Source organism: Bos grunniens, chromosome 10, assembly GCF_055505025.1.
Source record: "Bos grunniens cultivar Pamir isolate PY7600 chromosome 10, Bosgru_T2T1.0, whole genome shotgun sequence".
Classification (NCBI taxonomy): Eukaryota; Metazoa; Chordata; class Mammalia; order Artiodactyla; family Bovidae; genus Bos; species Bos grunniens.
The window spans coordinates 32,386,278-32,405,669 of NC_141174.1; the positions used below are offsets into that span (position 1 = coordinate 32,386,278).

Sequence of the window (19,392 nt, forward strand, 5' to 3'; positions counted from 1 at the left end):
ACTCTCAAATTGAAAAAAAAGGTAATATGGAAAGAATAAACCATGTGATGGAAGAAAATACAGAGTATTATTCCACTTATACAGAGGTCAAGAAAAAATGAAATATCCCTGTATACATATATATTAATATATATGTATATATGTGTGTGTGTATGATAAAAAAATTTAAGCAAAGGAATGAATAACATAAAATTCAGAATTATGGTTAACTCTGGGGGAGGGCTTTGGATATGGTCAGGGAGGGGTGCCCACAAGCTTCGAAGATATTTGTGGTGTTCTATTTCATGAGATAATTGGCGATGGGGGGAGGGTGATTTATTATTATTCTTTAAACAGAGGTTGGCAAACTTTTTCTATAAAGGGCAAGATAGTAAGTATTTTAGGGCCACATACAAGGTTTCGTGTATCTTCTTCTTTTGTTTTTTTCCATAACACTTTAAAAATGAAAAGCCACTCTTAGCTCACAGGCTCTACCATTAAGAGGCCACAGTCAAAATTTAGCCCACACGCTGCAGTTTGCTAATCCCTGCTTTAAACTATTTATATGCATTATACTGTCTTTTGTGTACATGATATATTTCTCCTCCACCTATCTGCTCCAAAAAAAATTAAAGAATTAAACAGGAAGATCGTGTGGTGGCCACAGATTATTTATTATCTGTTATCTCTTTACAGAGAAAATATACACATTCTTCCTAACCAAGACCAAAACCCTACCCATTAAAGCCTCCAATCTGTTGACAGCTCCTTTGTACCATTTCAACTTAAAAAAAGAAGCTGCACTTCTTTCCAAAATGGGGAAAAGGTAATGAAGTGAACCATAACTCTTGTCTATGCTAAACTCTGAGCAGATTCTAAATGACGAAGTTAAAACAGTCATAGTAGTTCAGACTGTTGCTTGGGCAGGAGGGTAGGAAGATCATAGATAAAATTCCATTTGGCCAAATTATGATCCTCGATTGCCATCATCCAAGGAGTGTCTTGCCTGGAAAATCCCATGGACAGAGGAGCCTGGTGGGCTGCAGTCCATGGGGTCGCTGAGAGTCAGACACGACTGAGCAACTTCACTTTCCCTTCTCACTTTCATGCATTGGAGAAGGAAATGGCAACCCACTCCAGTGTTCTTGCCTGGAGAATCCCAGGGACGGGGGAGCCTGGTGGGCTGCCGTCTATGGGGTCTCATAGAGTCGGACACGACTGAAGCGACTTAGCAGCAGCAGCAGCAAGGAGTGTCTGCTCTTAATTCAAAATTAACATTTCCTGGACCTCACCACATGCCAGACACTGATCTCACACACTATGCGTACTTTCATTTTATTCCTCACAACAATCTCATGTGGTAGATACCACTATGTACCTCATTTTACCATAGTGGAAACTGAGGCACTAAGAGACTGTCACTGGCTCAAGGTCACACAGGTAGAAAGTGATGGAGCTGGAATCCACATCCAGGAGGCTGGATCCTGATCCCACACTCAGACACAAGACTACTCTAATTGCTAAATACATTTGTCTCCTCACGGTAAATGAAGTGGTATTTTTATCCCCATTCCACAGATAAAGAATGTGTGCTTGCTGGCCTTGATCCAAGAAACTTGGCTGGAGGCTGGGACTGAAAATAATGCTGCTCATGTTGGTGAGACCATGTTTTGGCTTATTTAAGGGACATTTCACAAGTCTCAGCTTGTCAGTAATGGGCAAAGAACTGCTAAGAAAAAAATAGGTAAAAACGTGAGGTCCAATTTGTGACAAGCTGCAATTCTTCATTAAGGCCGTAAGAAAAGTAATTTTGCTCCAAGAGCCCAAACTTGCTGTTTAAGGGAAGTGAGCAGGGCATGGAGGTTATTGCTGAGATAAAGAGGAAAGCTTGGGAGGTATGAAATGGAAAAATAATCAGTCTTAATTCAACCAGAACCAGAATGTGGAATGGTCATCACCACTTATTCAACTAGCATTTTTAAGCACCCAAACTGTGTCCAAAACCCAGGGCAGAGGCCGGGATACAGTGACAGACATGCCACAGTCCCTCTCCAAGGCTCTGGAATATCTCTCCTTGGGTCCTCAGTGGAATGTGGTTTTAAAAGAGTGCAAGTGGACAGAGGCAGGAGAATGGAGGAGGTATGACCTCTCTGCTGGCCTCCCCCTGCAGCCAGGGCAGAAGGTAGATTCACACCCAACTCTGATGAACTTTCCCTGCGGGATTTCTCGTTGGCTAGAGTTCACAACTGCCTTTTCTCCTGAGGCCTGGAGTGGGGATGAGGTTGCTGTAGGAAGGAAGATGACTGTCCAAAAAAAAAAAAAGACAAAACAACAGACCCTCAGAGGTACTGTTTTGGGCCTGAGTGATTCAGAAATTTTCCTTTGGTACTTGAAGCTCAGATTACATAAGAATAGCACATCTGCTCTAAATCATGATTCCTTTCCTCCATCTACACCCAGCCTGGGCCAACCCTTCAAATTATAATGATCCAGAAAGAGGGCTGAGTTTGTTTTTATTTTTGCTATATGGATTTTGTGGAGAAAGTAAGAAGAGAAAGTCATGCAATAGGCCATCCCCAGAGAGATTACTGAAAAATTTTGTTCAAGACTCCCTTCTCCCACCAAGTTTTCCTATGCTGGAGAAATTTATTTCTGTACTGGAGAAATCTGGGGACCATGAGGCTCAGAGAAGGCCCTGATGAAAGGACCAATGTACAAACAGCAGGTACAACAGTTATTGGGTAGAAATGTCCCAGGGAAGAGGTGTCACAAAAGCCACTGAAGCTGCTGGCATGTAGGTGCTGATGTATTTACACTATGATGCTAATTTCAGGGCCAGCTGCCAGCCACTGGCTCCTCCTCTCCCCAGTGGCTCTGCACAGTGAAGAGCCTAAATATCACTCATTTGGCGCATCTAAAGGAGGCGTCTGAAATGGGAAGAAATCTCTCCCTTTTCCTAGTGGCAGCAAATATTATCCCCCCAGTGAGTAATCCGAACTGGCCAGAAACCTTCTCTAAAGACTGCTCCCATTTTAACATAGAGCTCCATTTCAAAACAAGGCCCCTGGTGCAGAATCCCACCCAGGCCTGTCCATCCATTTGGGCTTAGAACCCCCTTTCAAGCAGTCAGTACGATTGTCTGCTCAGGGAAAGACATTACAGTATCAGTGGCTGTGACACCTCAACCAGGAGTCAAACCACTTGGGGAGTTTATATGCAGAGGTTAGGCCATACCCAGACCTATCAAACCAGAGTTTCCAAGAGTGAGGACCAAGAATGTGTTTATATCAAGGCCCCCAGGTTGAGAATAACAACTGAGAACCAATTCAAGAACATTTGTGGTACCTTCTTATACTCATTGAGCCCGTGTCTCAAGGGTCTAACAGCCCAAAGGATCTGAAACTAATTCGCATTCAGGGTTGAATGAGTAAAACACATTCATATAACATATTCACATTCACATTAAGCACAGGTTCCTGCATTTTAAATGGACTCTGCCCTAAAGAAATGGCAACCCACTCTAGTATTCTTGCCTGCAGAATTACATAGACAGAGGAGGCTGGTGGGCTATGGTCCACAGGGTCACAAAGAGTCAGACACAACTGAGAACATAAGCATGCCCTAAAGAAATGAATGACTTTTGAAGAGCGGCAACTCCAGTCCAGTAACAGGGTTCTGATAAGAACATAGATGGAGCACATAAACATCCAAGATATAGCTCAATTATATCAAGTTCAAATATCTTATTCCATAATCCCCCAAAGCATCTATAAATTAAAAGCCACAGGCCCCAGCATGGGATATAGAAAGTATCTTTACTATGCCCATAAAGTACCCTCTATTTACTAAAGTTCCATCAGTACTTTTTACTATGATCAAGACCACAGCAAAACAATAAAATGCAACCAAAAACAGTGGAATTTTGAAATGACTTTTTTTTCCCCAAATGAGGAATCCATCATGAATCAGGTACTGAAATTTGAAAACTAATACAGATTAATTCTTCCAGATGACCCTATGAAACAGGTTAAAATTTTCAAATTAATAGAAACTATAGCTGGGGCAATGTAGAAGGAGCAAGAAATATTTGGGGGCACTAATAAAAGCAAAGTGTCTGGCATCTGAGCCAGAAAGACTGAAGGGGCAGACACACAGGGGGACTGAGGGGAATGCTGATGCCTGGGGAAGACCTTCCTAGAGTTCCTATACATTCTCCACTGCCAATGTCATGATCAGAGTCGCAAGATACAGATGCTCATCCCTCCAATTTCTAGTTCGAGCTTTGCTAAAACCTGCCATGTGGGCAAAGCTACAGAGCTCTGGACAGCTGGGCCCTTGCAAGAGCGGCCCACTGACTAGCAGTTCACTCAGAAACCACAAGAGGCGTCCCAGGCTGGCTCAGTGGTAAAGAATCCACCAACAATGTAGAAGGTACAGGTTTGATGCCTGGGTTGGGAAGATCCCTTAGAGAAGAAAATGGCAACCCACTCTAATATTCATGGCCTGGGAAATCCCATGGCCAGAGGAGTCCAGCAGGCTACAGTTCAGAGGGTCACAAAAGAGTCAGACACAACTTAGTGGCTAAACAACAACAACAGAAATGAAGGGCCAAAAAATGGAGATGTGATGCATTACAGCCTCATTAGAAGACTTCCACAAAAATCACTGCATCTGATAAGGAATAATTAAAATTCTCCCATCCCCTTGCATAGGAAGATGGGGAAAGTCCTGTATAACCTGGGAAGAGGCCAAAGTGATTAGAAGGCTTGAGAGGCCTGGGAAGAAAGAAACAGGAGAAGATAAGATAAAATAAACAAGAGGGAAAGAAAGATAGAGACCAATGTTAGTATAAGTAAGACATTCATTTAACATATATTTATTGAACACTTTCTTCCTTTCTTAAATTCCAAATCCCTCATTCGAAGCCATCCAACTGCTGAGCTACCCCAAGCATGGTCTTCAACACACTCTCAGATACAACTCTTATTTTCGCCAGAGCTTTCCATTAATATACCCCATTTCCTATTCATGATTACCCCCATTTCTATGATTTTGCTCATTTTGCCTGAAATGCTTTCCTCTTTTCCTTTCACCAATTCAAATCCTAAACATTCTCCAAAATATCCAGCTGAAGCTGTACTCTTTGTGACATCTCACTGGATGTATATTACATTCCACACAAACACTTGATCTTTTTTGTGTTGAACTGTTCTGCTTCTGACTGGAATGACAAAGAACCCAGAGAGGTTGATTAATTAGGTGGAGATTTGATTTAAAATTAGAATGAGGAACTCATTTTCCTATAAAAATAATTATATATGATTTACTAGAATATGTTTTACTATATTAATAGTCAATTGAGATTCTAATTGCTACTGTAACACTTCATGGGAAATGTATTTTTAGTTCCCAACAACCAGTTTACAAATAATCTTTTCAAACAAAACACGTTTGTAAAGTAGATATTGCTTCTGTGAGGCAAAACAGAAAAGAATGATTAAAGAAGTGTAGAACATGAGTCATCTTAGGAACTGAGTAACAAGTGCTTTGAGGAAGAAAATTGCAGGACGGGTATTTTTTTTTTTTTTTTTTTGCAATTAAAATACAAAGCTTCTTGACCTCTTAGCTCTTACAGGTAGTCAATCACAGTTGGTTTTAAGAATTTCTATCTCCTCTTCTACACTTGACTCTTCAACAGTTTAAGATCTCATTAAATTTTTGTTGATTAAGTCAGTACCAGGAGGTTATTCTGTTAAACAGTAACATTTAATAGAAAAACAGTAACTAGAAACATTGGTAAAAGCCTCCTTCGTAAATCATATGATGACCTTTCCTCAGAAGACACAGAGTGGGGCCCCTTCTTTCAGTTTTCTGAGCTCCCCTCGGGACTCTTGGGGTTTGTGGACCGTGTTCAGCAAATATTCTGAAATTGCCCAGCCACTGCTGGCCAAACCTGCTCTCTATCAGCAACACTTTCACTCCTGCCTTTTAGGGTTGCCTGTAACTGAGCGTAGACCTTGCCAGGAACACTCCTTGATTCATGGCATTTGGCTGGAAGTAGGAATAAAACCCAAATGAGTGTGGGCGATACTCTGAACTTGGAATAAACTATTCAGAACAGTTACGTGTTTACCAAGGTTCTCATTAAAATACCACACCCCTTAATATTACAAGAAGCCAATTTTTTCCTCAAAGCACATGTGCTGTAAGGTGAGAGGTGTTACTTCCTATTGTTTAGAAGGAACAATTACACCCATAATTTAATGGACTGTTTCATGGAGCGAGATAAGGTATTCCTGACTTGAATTAAGAAATATAATGAAGCAGGTCATTTGTGGTTTGAGTAAAAGCTTGGGATCACGGTGAGCTCCTGCTGTCAGTGGTAAAGCGCATACGCATAGCCTTTGGTAACTCGATGGTAAACATGGAGGATTCTTCTCCATCAGTTTGTTCCAGGGCCCCGTTCCTTCTAACAACAGCAAACCTTTCCAAGCAAACTTTGCAAGCCAGGCTTGCAGTTAAGGTTAAAATACTAGCTTCTCCCCTACCCAGATATATCACTTTGGGCAAGGTACTTAACTTTTCTAAGCCTTCATTTCCTCATCTGTAAACTGGCCACAATAATAATAATTTCCTTATAAGGCTTCTGTAAGAGCTTAACTACATTGTGCCTTAAAGATGGGGTGACTAGAATGAAGAAAGGGAACCTGGCATGGTGCTGGCTATTTCTTGGGTAATACTATTGGCATTAAGCACAGAGAAAATTAGTCATCTGCCTTATTCCATTTGCAAGTCACACAGCTTGTAATTTCACCCCCTCACCCTAAATGCTAACATAAAATACGGGTAGAGGCTCCATCATTTAATACAGTTTTCAGGCTAATTATTCTATTTCCATGTCCCAGATAAGTATGAACAGAATACTGTCCAACTTCATGACTGTCTTAACTCATTGTTTTCTTCTGGGTTCTCCACTAGCTTCCAGAAGAAATGAAAGCAAGGAGAGAGAGTAGAAAGAAGGGACAGGGAAGGGAGGAAGGCATGGGAGTGGGGAAGAAGGCATGGGAGAGCTAGGAGGAAACCTAAAGGTAGTTCCTTGACCTGGCTCAAAGAGGTTCGCAGAACAGACCATGCCAAGACTCTTAAATCTTACAATTCCTTTGTTTCCAAACAGAACTATGTCTGACACTAATCCTTCAAGACCAATGGGTGGTCTGTCTCAGACCTTAAGGATCCCTGAAAAGAGTCAAAGCCAGCAACCCCATTTCCCCTACTAAATGAAACTTCATTCCAACCTAGCAGCTACAAATCCCAACTTAGATATGCAATAGCAAGACTTTGTTTCAAATTTGCATCCACTGAAAAGATGTCTATGGTATGGAAGGAAAACAGAGAGAAAAGTAAGAAAGCTGGTTCCTTTGATTTGACAGAATACAGATCACTGGGGCTTCCCTGGTGGTGCTAGTGGTAAAGAATCCACCTGCCAGTGCAGGAGACGTAAGAGATGTGGGTTCAATCCCTGGATTGGCAAAATCCCCTGGAAAAGGGCCTGACAAACCACTCTAGCATTCTTACCTGAAGAATTCCCAAGGACAGAGGAGCCTGGAGGGCTACAGTCCATAGGGTTGCAAAGAGTTGGACTCTACTGAAGCGACTTAGCATGCACACACATACAGATCTTTGGCCATGGGCCCTTAGAAATCCAGGGGGGAAAAAAGAGAGAGAGAAAGTGGTGTTTCTCATCAGGGGCCCCGATATGGAAGATAACTATCAATAAAAGAAAAGCTGCCCCAGCTAGGATAAAGGAGGCCCTGATAGATCAAGACATTCCCCTTCCAAACATTTTCAAACCATTCCACAAGCAAAAAGGAAGACAAGTCAGCCACTTCCCCCATGGCATTTTGCCCCTGGCAGACTGAAACAAACAGCAGTATTGAGAATCTCTGGATTTTTGGTGAGAGCAGTTGATAAACCTGTGCAGTGGCCCTGTTTGCTGAAAGTAGGAAGCCTCACTACATGGTAAGAGTAGTCAACTGTGGTGATGGAGTTTGTAGACGCCTTGCTTCTGACTTCACCCATTTCTCAGTTCCAATCCTCACTTTGTCAGAATTTCAGCAATAGATGCTTTACTGATCCCTCTCCATCCAAATCAGTCCTCACCAACTCCAGAAGACACTGGCTTTCATCCAAAGGTAAACAACTCTCTGACTCACTTAAATTCTGGAAACATCTGTCTGACAAGGCCTCTTTGAAAACGTTGCCAAATTTTCCACATTGCCTTATTTGCCCACCACTCTATTTCACTGAGCATTCACTCTCGAGATTATTCACAATGCTCATGAGACCTCAGAGAGAACAGATCTGTTGCATGCTATGTGAAGAATGAACCATACTTGTTCTTAAGAAATAAAAACTCCTGAAAACAAACTGGCATTATATTTGACCATGTTATACCCTGCAGCTCAGCATTCCATTTCTATATATGTACCCAAGAGAAATCCACATATATACCAGGAGAGAATGTTTATAGCATTGAACAGTGTAATACCACAAAACTGGAAATAATCAAATACCTATCCACAGTAGGATGAATAAATAAATGGTAATATGTCAACATAATGAAATGTTGTATAGCAGAGAAAACAAACTACAACTACATTCAACAACAGAAAAATTTTAGTATCTTAATTTTGAGTGAAGAAGACAAATTCCAAAAGACTTCATGTAGTATTCTGCCCTTTATATAAAGTTTAAAAATTAATAAATAGTGGGATGGGGAGGGAGACAGGAAGGAGCTTCAGGAGGGGATATATGTCTACCTATGGCTTATTTATGTTGAGGTTTGACAGAAAACAGCAAAATTCTGTAAAGCAATTATCCTTCAATAAAAAATAAATTAATTTTAAAAATCAATAAAACTAAATAATACATTTTCATAAACCAAAAAAAAGGTAAGAAAATGCATCCAGGAATAGGAGAAAAAGACTGAATAAGGAAGAGTAGTTGATATAAGTTGTTAATTATGTTCTAGTTCTGGCATGCATGAGGGTTTTAATAGAAGTTCATGTTATCATGCAATTAATTTTTTATAAAGGGTCATGTATACAGAAATGCTAATACATAAAATTTAAAAAAGAAACAGTGGTTACTCCACAAGTATTCACTAAGCCATTGCATTGAGTATAAATCTAACAATAGCATCTTTGGAACAGTAGGAGAGAAGGTTACAAACCCCTGCAGGTTGCTTCCCCACTGTTTCTCTCACTGACTCGTTCAGAATTTATTCTTCACAATAAAATCAAACTACTGTTCAGGATGATGTTTCACACAGAGGGAAAAAAAAGTCCCAATAGTTCACAATCTCTTATTCATCTACAATTTTGTCAGCCTCCGACGCAGCAAAGTAAAAGATTGGCCTCTATCGTTATGTTTATTTTTCTGGTCTTGGGCAATGCTGAAGCAAATTTAACAGAATCTGATTATCACTCCATAAACCCCACAGTTCTTGCTTATCGCAGCAAATAAAATTCGCTTCTGTATATCTGCTTTCTGAGCTGTTGTGGCTACCCAAGACCCAAGGAGGCCTGCTCGTGTTTGGCCTGGTTTACAAAACCTAGCAGAGTAAGAGCAAAGTGAGCTAACTCAAAGGACAGCCACGTGAAGTCCCTTCTCTGAGAAGGGTGGTCTGGTTCTAAGTCATCCAGAGCCTGCCCTCTGCTCACTCCTATCTCAGAGGTCAGCAGTCATGATTCCTTACAGCTAAATGGAAGAGAATGGCTTAGGAAGAAATCTATTTCATTGAGCATTTTCAAATCACTCAAGAAAAACTAAAATTATCATTACTAAAATAATTGCCTGATTTAGGACTGTTGAGTCTGCTGTCTGCTGTTTGAAAAATGACCAAATGAACTGATTGTATTTCTTATACTATTTTAGTGCCAACATAGAAATTCTTGCACTCCTTCCCCCACTATGTTGAATATAATTAGTCTGTGAGCCAAACTTTTGCTCAGAAACCTGAGATCTTCTCTCAGTTAAACCCCATGTGAATAATATGAGCACCATTAATTTTCCATGTTACCAGTGGCAATACTTGCTATTTTGGAGCAAAGAAGCCCTGCTGGGAAAGTGAGCTTTCCGGAAGTCTGTGATTCATAAAAAAATGGGCAGAGATCCAGGTTGTCTGTACCTAAGAACTCCTTTTTCTGCCTTCATTCTGCAAAACAAGGACATTCCTATGTGCCACCTACTCATCAAGATGCTATGAGCATGAGCTGCCGGGGCTGTAAGATTCTTGAATGAAATTCCCTACAATGCAATGACAACTGACTTCTAGAATTCCTTTTGCAAACTCAGATGCCACATTTGTAACTTCAGTGTGAACTACATTAAGTCCTTGTCATTTATTACACATAGAACACATATTAAGCCACTTCTCTGAGGAATCCAAATGCAGCCAGTCAGACTACAGGCACACCTCATTATATCATGCTGAGCAGACACTGCATTTTTTCAAAAGTTGGAGTTTTGTGGCAACCCTGTATCAAGCAAGTCTTTTGGTGCCATTTTTTCAACATTTCTTTACTTCATGTCTCTATGTCACATTTTGGTAATTTTTGTAATTTTTCAAACTTTTAAGTTATTTTTATATTTGTTATGATGAGCTATGATTAGTAATCTTTGATGTCACTACTTTCATCATTTGAGGTGCCACAAACTGGCCCATATAAGACAGCAAATTTAACCCATTAATGTAGTGAAAAGCTGAGATAGACTGAAATATAGGCCTTTTGCTCCAAAGAGTAGCCAAGTTGTGCATGCAAAGGAGAAGTTCTTAAAGGAAACTAAACGTGCTACTCCAGTGAACACATGAATGATAAAAAAGTCAAACAGCCTTATGGCTGATATGAAGAAAGTTTTAGTGATCTGGATAGAAGATCAAACTAGCCACAACATTCTCTTAAACCAAACCAAACCAACTTCAATTCTAACTCTCTTCAATTCTATAAAGACAGAGGTGTGAGGAATTTGCAGAAGAAAAGTCTGAAGCTAGCAGAAGTTGGTTCATGAAGTTTAAGGGAAGAAGCCATCTCTATAACACAGAAGTGCAAAGTGAAGCAGCAAGTGCTGATGCAGAAGCTGCAGCAAGGAATCCAGGAGTTCTAAGATCATTTAGAAAGGTCACTGCACTAGACAACGGATTTTCAGTGTAGACCAAGCAGCCTTCCATTGGAAGAAGATGCCATACAGGATTTTCATAGCTGGAGAGAAGTCAATGCTTAGCTTCAAAGGACAGGCTGTCTCTTGCTAGGGGCTACTGCAGCTGGTGACTTTAAATTGAATACAATGCTTATTTCCCATTTTGAAAATCTTAGGTAGGTTTAGTCACTCAGTCATGTCCAACTCTTATGATGCCATGGACTGTAGCCCGCCAGGCTCCTCTGTCCATGCGGTTTCCTGGGCAAGAACACTGGATGGAGTGGGTTGCCATTTCCTTCTCCAGGGGAATCTTCCCAGCCAAGGAGTCAAACCCAGGTTTCCTGCTTTGCAGGGAGACTGGTTATTGACTGAGCCACAAGGGAAGCCCCACATAACTGTGTGTGTGTGTCTGTTAGTCACTTAATGGTGTCCAAATCCTAGGGCCCTTAAGAATTATGCTAAATCTACTTTATCTGTGCTCTATAAAGGAAACAAAGCCTGAATGACAGTGTATCTGTTTACAACATGGTTTACTGACTATTTTAACCCCACTGCTTAGACTCGCTGCTCAGAAATAAACTCCTTTTAAAATGATTTTGCTCATTAATGACACACCCAGTCACCCAAGAGCTCTGATGGAGATGGACAACAAAATTACAGGAAGAGATGGATATCCCTGATAACACAACATCCATTCTGCAACCATGAACCAAGGAGTAATTTTTAAGTCTTATTATTTAAGAAATATATTTTGTAAGGGTATAGCTGCCACAGACAGTGATTCCTCTGATGAATCTGAACAAAGTAAACTGAAAACCTTATGGAAAGGATTCACCATTCTTAAATGTCATTAAGAACATTTGTGATTTATGGAATAGGCAAAAATACCAACATTAACAGGAGTTTAGAAGAAGCTGATCTCTATCCTCATGGATGACTTTAAGGGGTTCAAGACTTCAGTGGAGGAAATAACACATTTTTGTGTGCTGGAAATAGCAAGAGAACTAGAATTAGAAATAGAGCCTGAAGATGTGACTGAATTACTGCAATATCATAATAAAACCTGAACAATGAGGAGTTGCTCCTTATAGATGAGCAAAAAGAAAGTGAAATGAAAAGTGAGATGAAATCTACTCCCAGTGATGATGCTGTGAAGATTGTTGAAATGACAACAAAGGGTTTAGAATATTACACAAACTTAGTTGATGAGAAAGCAGCAGCAAGGTTTGAAAGGATTGACTCCAATTTTGAAAAAAAACTCAAGACTCAGATGTTAGCTAGCATTTTTTAGCAATAAATTATTTTTAAAGTAAGGTATGAACATTATTTTTTCAACTTACGGTATTAAAGACTTAATAGATTACAGTATAGTGTAAACCTAACTTTTATATGCACTGGGAAACAAAAAAAAATTATCACTTTCTTTATTGCAATGTTTTCTTTATTGAGTGGTCTGGAACAAAGCCCACAGTATCTTCAAGGTATTCCTGTATATTCTTGGCTCTGAGACATGAAAAGTTCTTACCGATCCTCCTGAGATTCTTCTTCTAAGGGATCCATTCATAGGTACAGTGGCCCTCTATTTTGGATTAGTATCTTGCTATAAATAGGTGGCTCAGTGGTAAAGAATCCACCTGCAATACAGGAAATGAGGGTTGGATCCCTAGCTCGAGAAGATCCCGTGGAGAAGGAGATGGCAACCCACTCCAGTATTCTTTTTTATTTATTTAATTGGAGGGTAATTACTATATAATATTGTGATGATTTTTGCCATACATCAATATGAATCGGCCATAGGTATACATGGACTTCCCCAATGGCTCAAGTGATAAAGAGTCCACCTACAAAACAAGAGATGCAGGAGACAGGGGTTTGATCCCTGGGTCAGGATGATCCCCTAGAGAAGGAAATGGCAACCCACTCCAGTATTCTTGCCTGGAAAATTCCATGGACAAGAGGAGCCTGGCAGGCCATAGGGTCCATAGGGTCAAAAAGAGTCAGATACCACCAGGCACACATTCATTCATTCAGTCATTCATAGGTATACATGTGTCCCCTCTATCCTGAACCCCTCTCCCACCTCCCTCCCCACTGTATCCCTTCAGGGGCAACCCATTCCAGTATTCTTTCCTGGGAAACCCCATGGACAGTACAGCCTGGCAGGTGTCTCAAAGCTGAGACACTCTGGAGTATTTCTCACTATCTCTCTTCTAGGAGAAGAGGTGAATAACTGTATAAATGATTCCTCTGGATTGTATGACATAACTTCAGAGAGAAGTAGAGACAGGGAGAGATTTCCAACAAGATCCCAAATGACAAATCCTGAACAAGGGACTTCCCAAGAACAGCCTGAGAAACTGACTAGATTCCAAACTTCCAGCTGAGCAATATTAACTTTCCCTGGGCCTTGCATAAACCAGTGGTGAGGCCATGCCAAGGCAGCAGTGCCCTGGGCACAAAGGGTGAGGCAACAGCACAACTCTGCCGGGACAGAGGTCCTGACACAGGCCTGAGTGCCTTAGGACAAGGCAGGCCATGGTGTGTGATCACCCCGAGGTTACTTTACTATCTCTGGGGATGGGGTAAGAGGGGCAAACCTGCCGTGCAGCTCTGTCCTCTCCATCATAACATCCTTCCTCCCATCCAGGGTTCCCCATGGTCTCTCCTTATCCAACAAGACCCTCTTTCTTCCACCCAAAGGACACTCAGCTCACCTATGGTACAAGAACCTCCTCTTTGCTTCACTAAAACTGCTACTCCTGTGCAAAGAAGGAAAGGGCAGGGGAACACTGGATTTTCACTGAGGGCCATTTTTGTTTGTTCTGCCACTACGTAAAACATTAGTTCTTGCCAGGGAAAGAAACAGTCTAGGGCGGGTCCCCAATCCCTGGGATGAGGACCAGTACCAGTCCATGGCCTGTTAGGAACCAGGCCGCACAGCAGGAGATGCGTGGCGGCGAGCAAGCACAGCCACATCTGCCACTCCCCATCACCCCCATTACCACCTGAACCATCTCCCCACCCCACACCCCCACCCTCGGATCCATGGAAAAACTGCCTTCCACGAAACTGGTCCTTGGTGCCAAAAAGGTTAAAGACCGCTGCTCTAAGGACTTCCCTGGAGGTCCGATGATTAAGAATCCACCTCCCATATGCAGAGGACACAGGTTCAATCCCTGCTCAGGTAACAAAATTCCCACATGCTTCCAGAGCAACTGAGCCTGTGCACTGCAGCCAAGAACAACATGGGGCAACGGAGACCCACCACACCCACAAATAAATATATATATATTTTTTTAATAAAAGAAGAAGCAGTCTAGCTCCCCTTTGGACATGAGAGATTGCTAAGGTACAAACTCATAAACCGACTTCTGTGTTTTGATAGTTCTTCCAAAGCAATGCCTGAGAAACAAGCTCTACTCAGGCATGCCGCCTATCTCCCAGCCCCACCCTTGATTCCTCCAGGGGACCCAAATCAGCTCCAGGTGACACCAGTAAGAGACGTCCTCAGGTTTATCTCCCTAAAATCTGGCGGTTGAAGAGAAGATAATCTGAGGGTATCTTCTGGCTTCTAAAAGATTGATGGCTTGGAGTTTTGAACATTCACCACCCACCAAGCAGGCTTTCCAAGAGCTCCATAAGCAATCAGGAGTGGAATGCAGCTGGAAGAGAACAAATTAATCAAGGCTAGTGGGAACCTGCTTGAGAAATGGATCAACGAGCTTTCCAGAAGTTTGTCAGACTGGGGCAATCAATATACCAGCCCAAACAGAACACCATTGCAGTATTGACGATATTTTCTGAGACAAGCTATCTGAGAGCTAACTTTGTTTGTGACCCTTACAGAATTGCCTCGTGGTTACCACAGTTTTTATGGGTCCACTTAAACATAAATCAATCACACTAGTTGCTAGTCACAGCTCAGTCTATGTTCCCAAGTGTGCTGAGTGCCTGACACCATTGTGCAGATAAAACTGCAAAATCCACTCTCTTGGCCCTACTTGGAGTGTAGAGAAAATCAGATCTTTTTCTTTTTTTTTTTTTTTTGGCTTGATGCCTCCCATAAGCAATTCCATATATTTCCTTAAGCCCTAAATGTCATGTAGGATATTAAATGGAGTTGCTTCTGAAATGTAAACATGTATTTCTCAATTCTCTGTTCAAATCAAGCTTTTGATGGAGGGCAAGATAACCCCAAGCTGACTCTGTTGGTCTTCAGATCTGCAGGTGAGAATCTATCTTGATACATTAACTCCCAGAGTTAATGGGAGATTCACCCAGCCTTAGGGAGTTGAAGGGCATTTCACCCTAAGTTTTGAAGGCAAAGATTAAAAAAAAAAAAAAAAAAAACTGAAAGGAAATGCATAGCATTTCCTCTGTGCATGTTAAGACCTTAAGAAATATACAGTGAAATACATTATTTTACAAATATACAGTCTCCCTGTCTGGCATGACACAGACAAGGGGAAATGTGGCTTATTTATTTCTGCCCCCTGTAAATCCCTTATTTCCTTTCCTGAAAATACTCCATGACATACCAGCTGTGACCCAGCCTCTGATGTGTGTGTATATTTCAACTGCATGTTGATGGTATTAAGAATCGAAGCATCCCTAAATCCACCTCACAGGAAGCCAGTCCATAGCTGCTAACATTAGATTACATTCTAATTATTTACTCTACATCCCTCTTCACACCATTATTCCAAGACCAACAGATCAGGGTTTTTCACTGAATACAATGCACTGTTCCTCCATATTCTAGAGCTACATTTAGCGTCTCCCTGGATAGAGAGACCAATCACAGGACAAAATGGAAAACCACACTCTGCTCACTGGTACAATGAGCAGGTCTCTTCCTATTTCGGTCACAAAGTCATTTCCCAGATGTACCACATAAATAGCCCCTTTACCACTGATCAATATGGATGAAGCCCAAACTACTGACTTTATGCAAAACATAAAAATACATCATCCTTTCTCAAAAAAATAAGTAAATAAATAAAATCAAGTGAACCAATCACTTCTCTCTTTCTTTGTGAAAGCAGCCACTTCTCTAGTTTGATCCTATCTGGCTAGAATTTACTCCCAGCCTACCCACATGAGGACCAAACAGGAGACTTCCCATGGAAACAAGAAATTGAAGTTTGAGATGCAAAAGAAATGAGTTTCAGGAAGGCAAAGAAATAACAATGACCCAGGAAAACAACTGCCTACTTACCTTCTCCCTAGAAAAGGGTTGCAGAAAATTTTCTGATGATAGACCAGCCACACAAGCTAGTGTGGGAGACAGCAAGACAACCCAGATGAACTACAGGAGAGAAGGGTGGCTAAGGCGTTATAGGATATGGCTGACTTTTTTTTAACTACCTGCAATCAGAGGTTCACGCTCAGTTTTTGGTTGGGGCCAGTGATAGGCTGTTTAAGTACTGGTCTTGCCACCTGTAAACACTCTTGCAGATCAGTGAAGACACCTGGCAAGTATTCTGTCTCTAACTGTGAGGTTGAGCTCCCAATTAACCATCACCTTTCACTCAGTTAAGCACTCAGTGAGGATTTACTGATAGTGATAGCTAACATTTACGGAGCTCCTATTATATTCCAGATCCTCTTCTAAGAACGTTTAAAACATTATTTCTAATAATTATCAATCAGCTCCAAAAGAACCTATTTGTGATAGTTAATTTTGTCACTGGCAAAGCCCATTAACAAGTCCTAGGAAATAAAGATAGAAGCTGGGTAATAAAATAGTGGAACCTTTCTTTCTTTTCTTTTTTTTTTTAATTTCCTTTTATTTAAAAAAATTTTTTAACTTTACAATATTGTGTGGGTTTTGCCATATATCAAAATGAATCCACCACAGGTATACATGTGTTCCCCATTGTGCTCCGTCTAGTTTCATTTGCTGATAAAGTCAGAGTGCAGAGACCTTAACCCTACACTTTAGACCAGAGTTTACGGTGCTAAACGGCTGCAAGGGCACCTCAGCTCTGTGGGGATGTGTGCAGAAGTTACAGTCAATTCAAGATGGCGGCACCCGGTACTGGAGCCTGAGCAGCACGCATGCGCCTACCCAGTGAGAACTCCACCCTCTTCCCCTGACAAGACCCACCCTCTGCGCCGCCCCTCCGCCGCCCCAGCCAGTCGCAGTGTGCGGGCTTCTCATTGCAGTGGCTTCTCTTGCTGAGGAGCACAGGCTCTAGAGCACTCGGGCTTTAGTAGTTGTAACACATGGGCTCAGTAGTTGCAGTTCCTGGGTTCTAGAGCACAGGCTCAACAGTTGTGGTGCCCAGGCTTGATTGCCCCATGGCATGTGGGATCTTCCCAGATCAAGGATGGAATCCGTGTCTCCTGCATTGGCACGTGGCTTCTTTACCACTGAACCACCAGGGAAGCCCTAAAGCTTTCTGATTGGCGCAAACCACCCAGCAGGAGGACGCTTACTGGAGCCACTAGAAAGAGTAACAATTTTATGTGCTCAGGTTAGTTATTTCTGGGTATGTCTGTAAGGGTGTTTGGGGTGAGATTTGTATTTGAATTGGTGGACTCAGTAAAGTAGCTTGCCCTCTGCAATGTGGGTGGTCATTCTTCAATCCACTGAGGGCCTGAATAAAATAAAAGGTGGGGAAGGAGGAATTTGCCCCTTTTTTCCCCGCCTCACTGGTTAAGCTGGAACATATCTAATCTTCTCCAGTCCTTGGCCTGGGATTTACACCACCAGCTCCCCTGGTTCTCAGGCTTTCACACTTGGACTGAATTATACCACTAACTTGCCTAGGTCTCCAGCTTGCCGACAGCAGGTCATGGGACTTCTCAGCCTCCATGATCACATAATCCAATCCCTTATAATAAAGCTCTCTCGCTCGTGCTCTCTCTCTCTCTCTCTCTTTATATATATATATATATATGTCTCACAGCCTGGCAAGATATATATGTATCTTGCCAGACTGCGTATTCCAAAACCCATCCATGCTCTTTCCAAGGCACCAACAAATGTCCACAACAGTAAAGTGCGCTGAGCTAACCGGAATTTCCAGGCTAATAAAAAATGAGGCAAGCCAAAAGTTCAAATCTGGATAAAATGTAAAGTTTATTCCTTTCAGTAAAATGGAAAGTCGGACTCAGAATCAACAGCTGCTAAAACACTTATCATTAAGTATCCCGGCCTTAGCTCACAAAAGTCAACAAGCCAGAAATTAAAGTGCAAGCACATTTATCTCCAGAATTTAACACAGAAGACAGTAGAATAAGCTTCTAAATATTTTAAGCCCTAGGTTCGGACTAAGGAGACCTGGTAGTGATTCGTATATCTGTTGGTAAGTGATTGTGTGTGTCCCTAAGCAAGTTGCTTGACTGTCCTGGTCTCAGTTTTCACCTACAAAAAGAAGAGATTTGATTCTACAAGATGTCTGAGTTCCCATCTTGACCTAAGGCTAATATTTTTTAGAACTGATACTAATTCACCTCATGACATTCTGGAGAGGCATGACCCATTTTACAAAGATTCAGAAATAGAGATTCAGAAAAGTTAGCTGTCTTAGCACGTCATCACAGAGCTGAGGATTAATGTCTCTTTCTCCTGCATCACCAAACCCTCCTTCTTCCCCATCCTGCCTGGGATCCTTCGTTGACAGGGGCTCAGGTGTGACAGAAGGAAAGCAGAATACTCCTTTCTGCCCTTCCTAATGCTGGCCACCATCCCTCACTATCTACTGTCTCGAGGGTGGAGAAAGCACCATGTCCCTAACTCACCCCATGCTGGCAATCATCCCTTGATGGAGGGGGCAGAAGGGTTGTGATTTAGTTCCCATCTATTAATATTTGTGTGGATGTAATTACCAGTAGACTCACCAGTCATCTAGACCCCCAAAAAGGGTCTGTTGTTGAGAGTCAGCACTTTGCCTGCGTGTTTACTGACACCTCAGCACAACCTCACAGTCTCTCCTTTGGCCACTTGCTTCCCACTCATTCCAGTCAGCGGGGCCCAAAACCAAACCATACTGTTCTTCTGTACAAAGATGTCGTTGAGTCAAAATTCAAAACACAAGCTTAGCATGTTACATGAAGGGTTTTTTAGCCAACCTTATGCTAAATCACTTGGGTTTGGCTGTCTCTCTCTCTACACATCACACACTCATACCTCCCTGCCAATTCCAGAGAACTCTAGTTTTCCCTACCTCCAAATTTTCAGCAGTGTGCATTTAAGAGCCCTTTTCC

At 41.7% G+C, this 19,392-nt stretch overlaps 1 protein-coding gene across 30 annotated transcripts in view; it reads right to left on the minus strand.

The window, feature by feature from the left end:
- The window catches only part of LOC147364263 (potassium channel, subfamily K, member 16-like), a 292,159-nt gene extending 274,408 nt beyond the window's left edge, over window positions 1-17,751 (minus strand). For 2 of the 30 annotated variants that reach the window (XR_015134293.1, XR_015134294.1), the window contains exons 1-3: window positions 16,397-16,764; window positions 14,793-14,840; window positions 12,704-12,812 (exon numbers count right to left, since the gene is read on the minus strand). The gene's annotated coding sequence lies outside the window, so the exon portion shown is untranslated. Of the gene's footprint in view, window positions 1-12,069; window positions 12,165-12,703; window positions 12,813-14,792; window positions 14,841-16,396 lie in introns of those variants that run through there. The other 28 variants (XR_015134287.1, XR_015134288.1, XR_015134295.1 and 25 more) reach the window with 27 other exon arrangements.
- Between the last annotated feature and the right edge of the window lie 1,641 nt (window positions 17,752-19,392).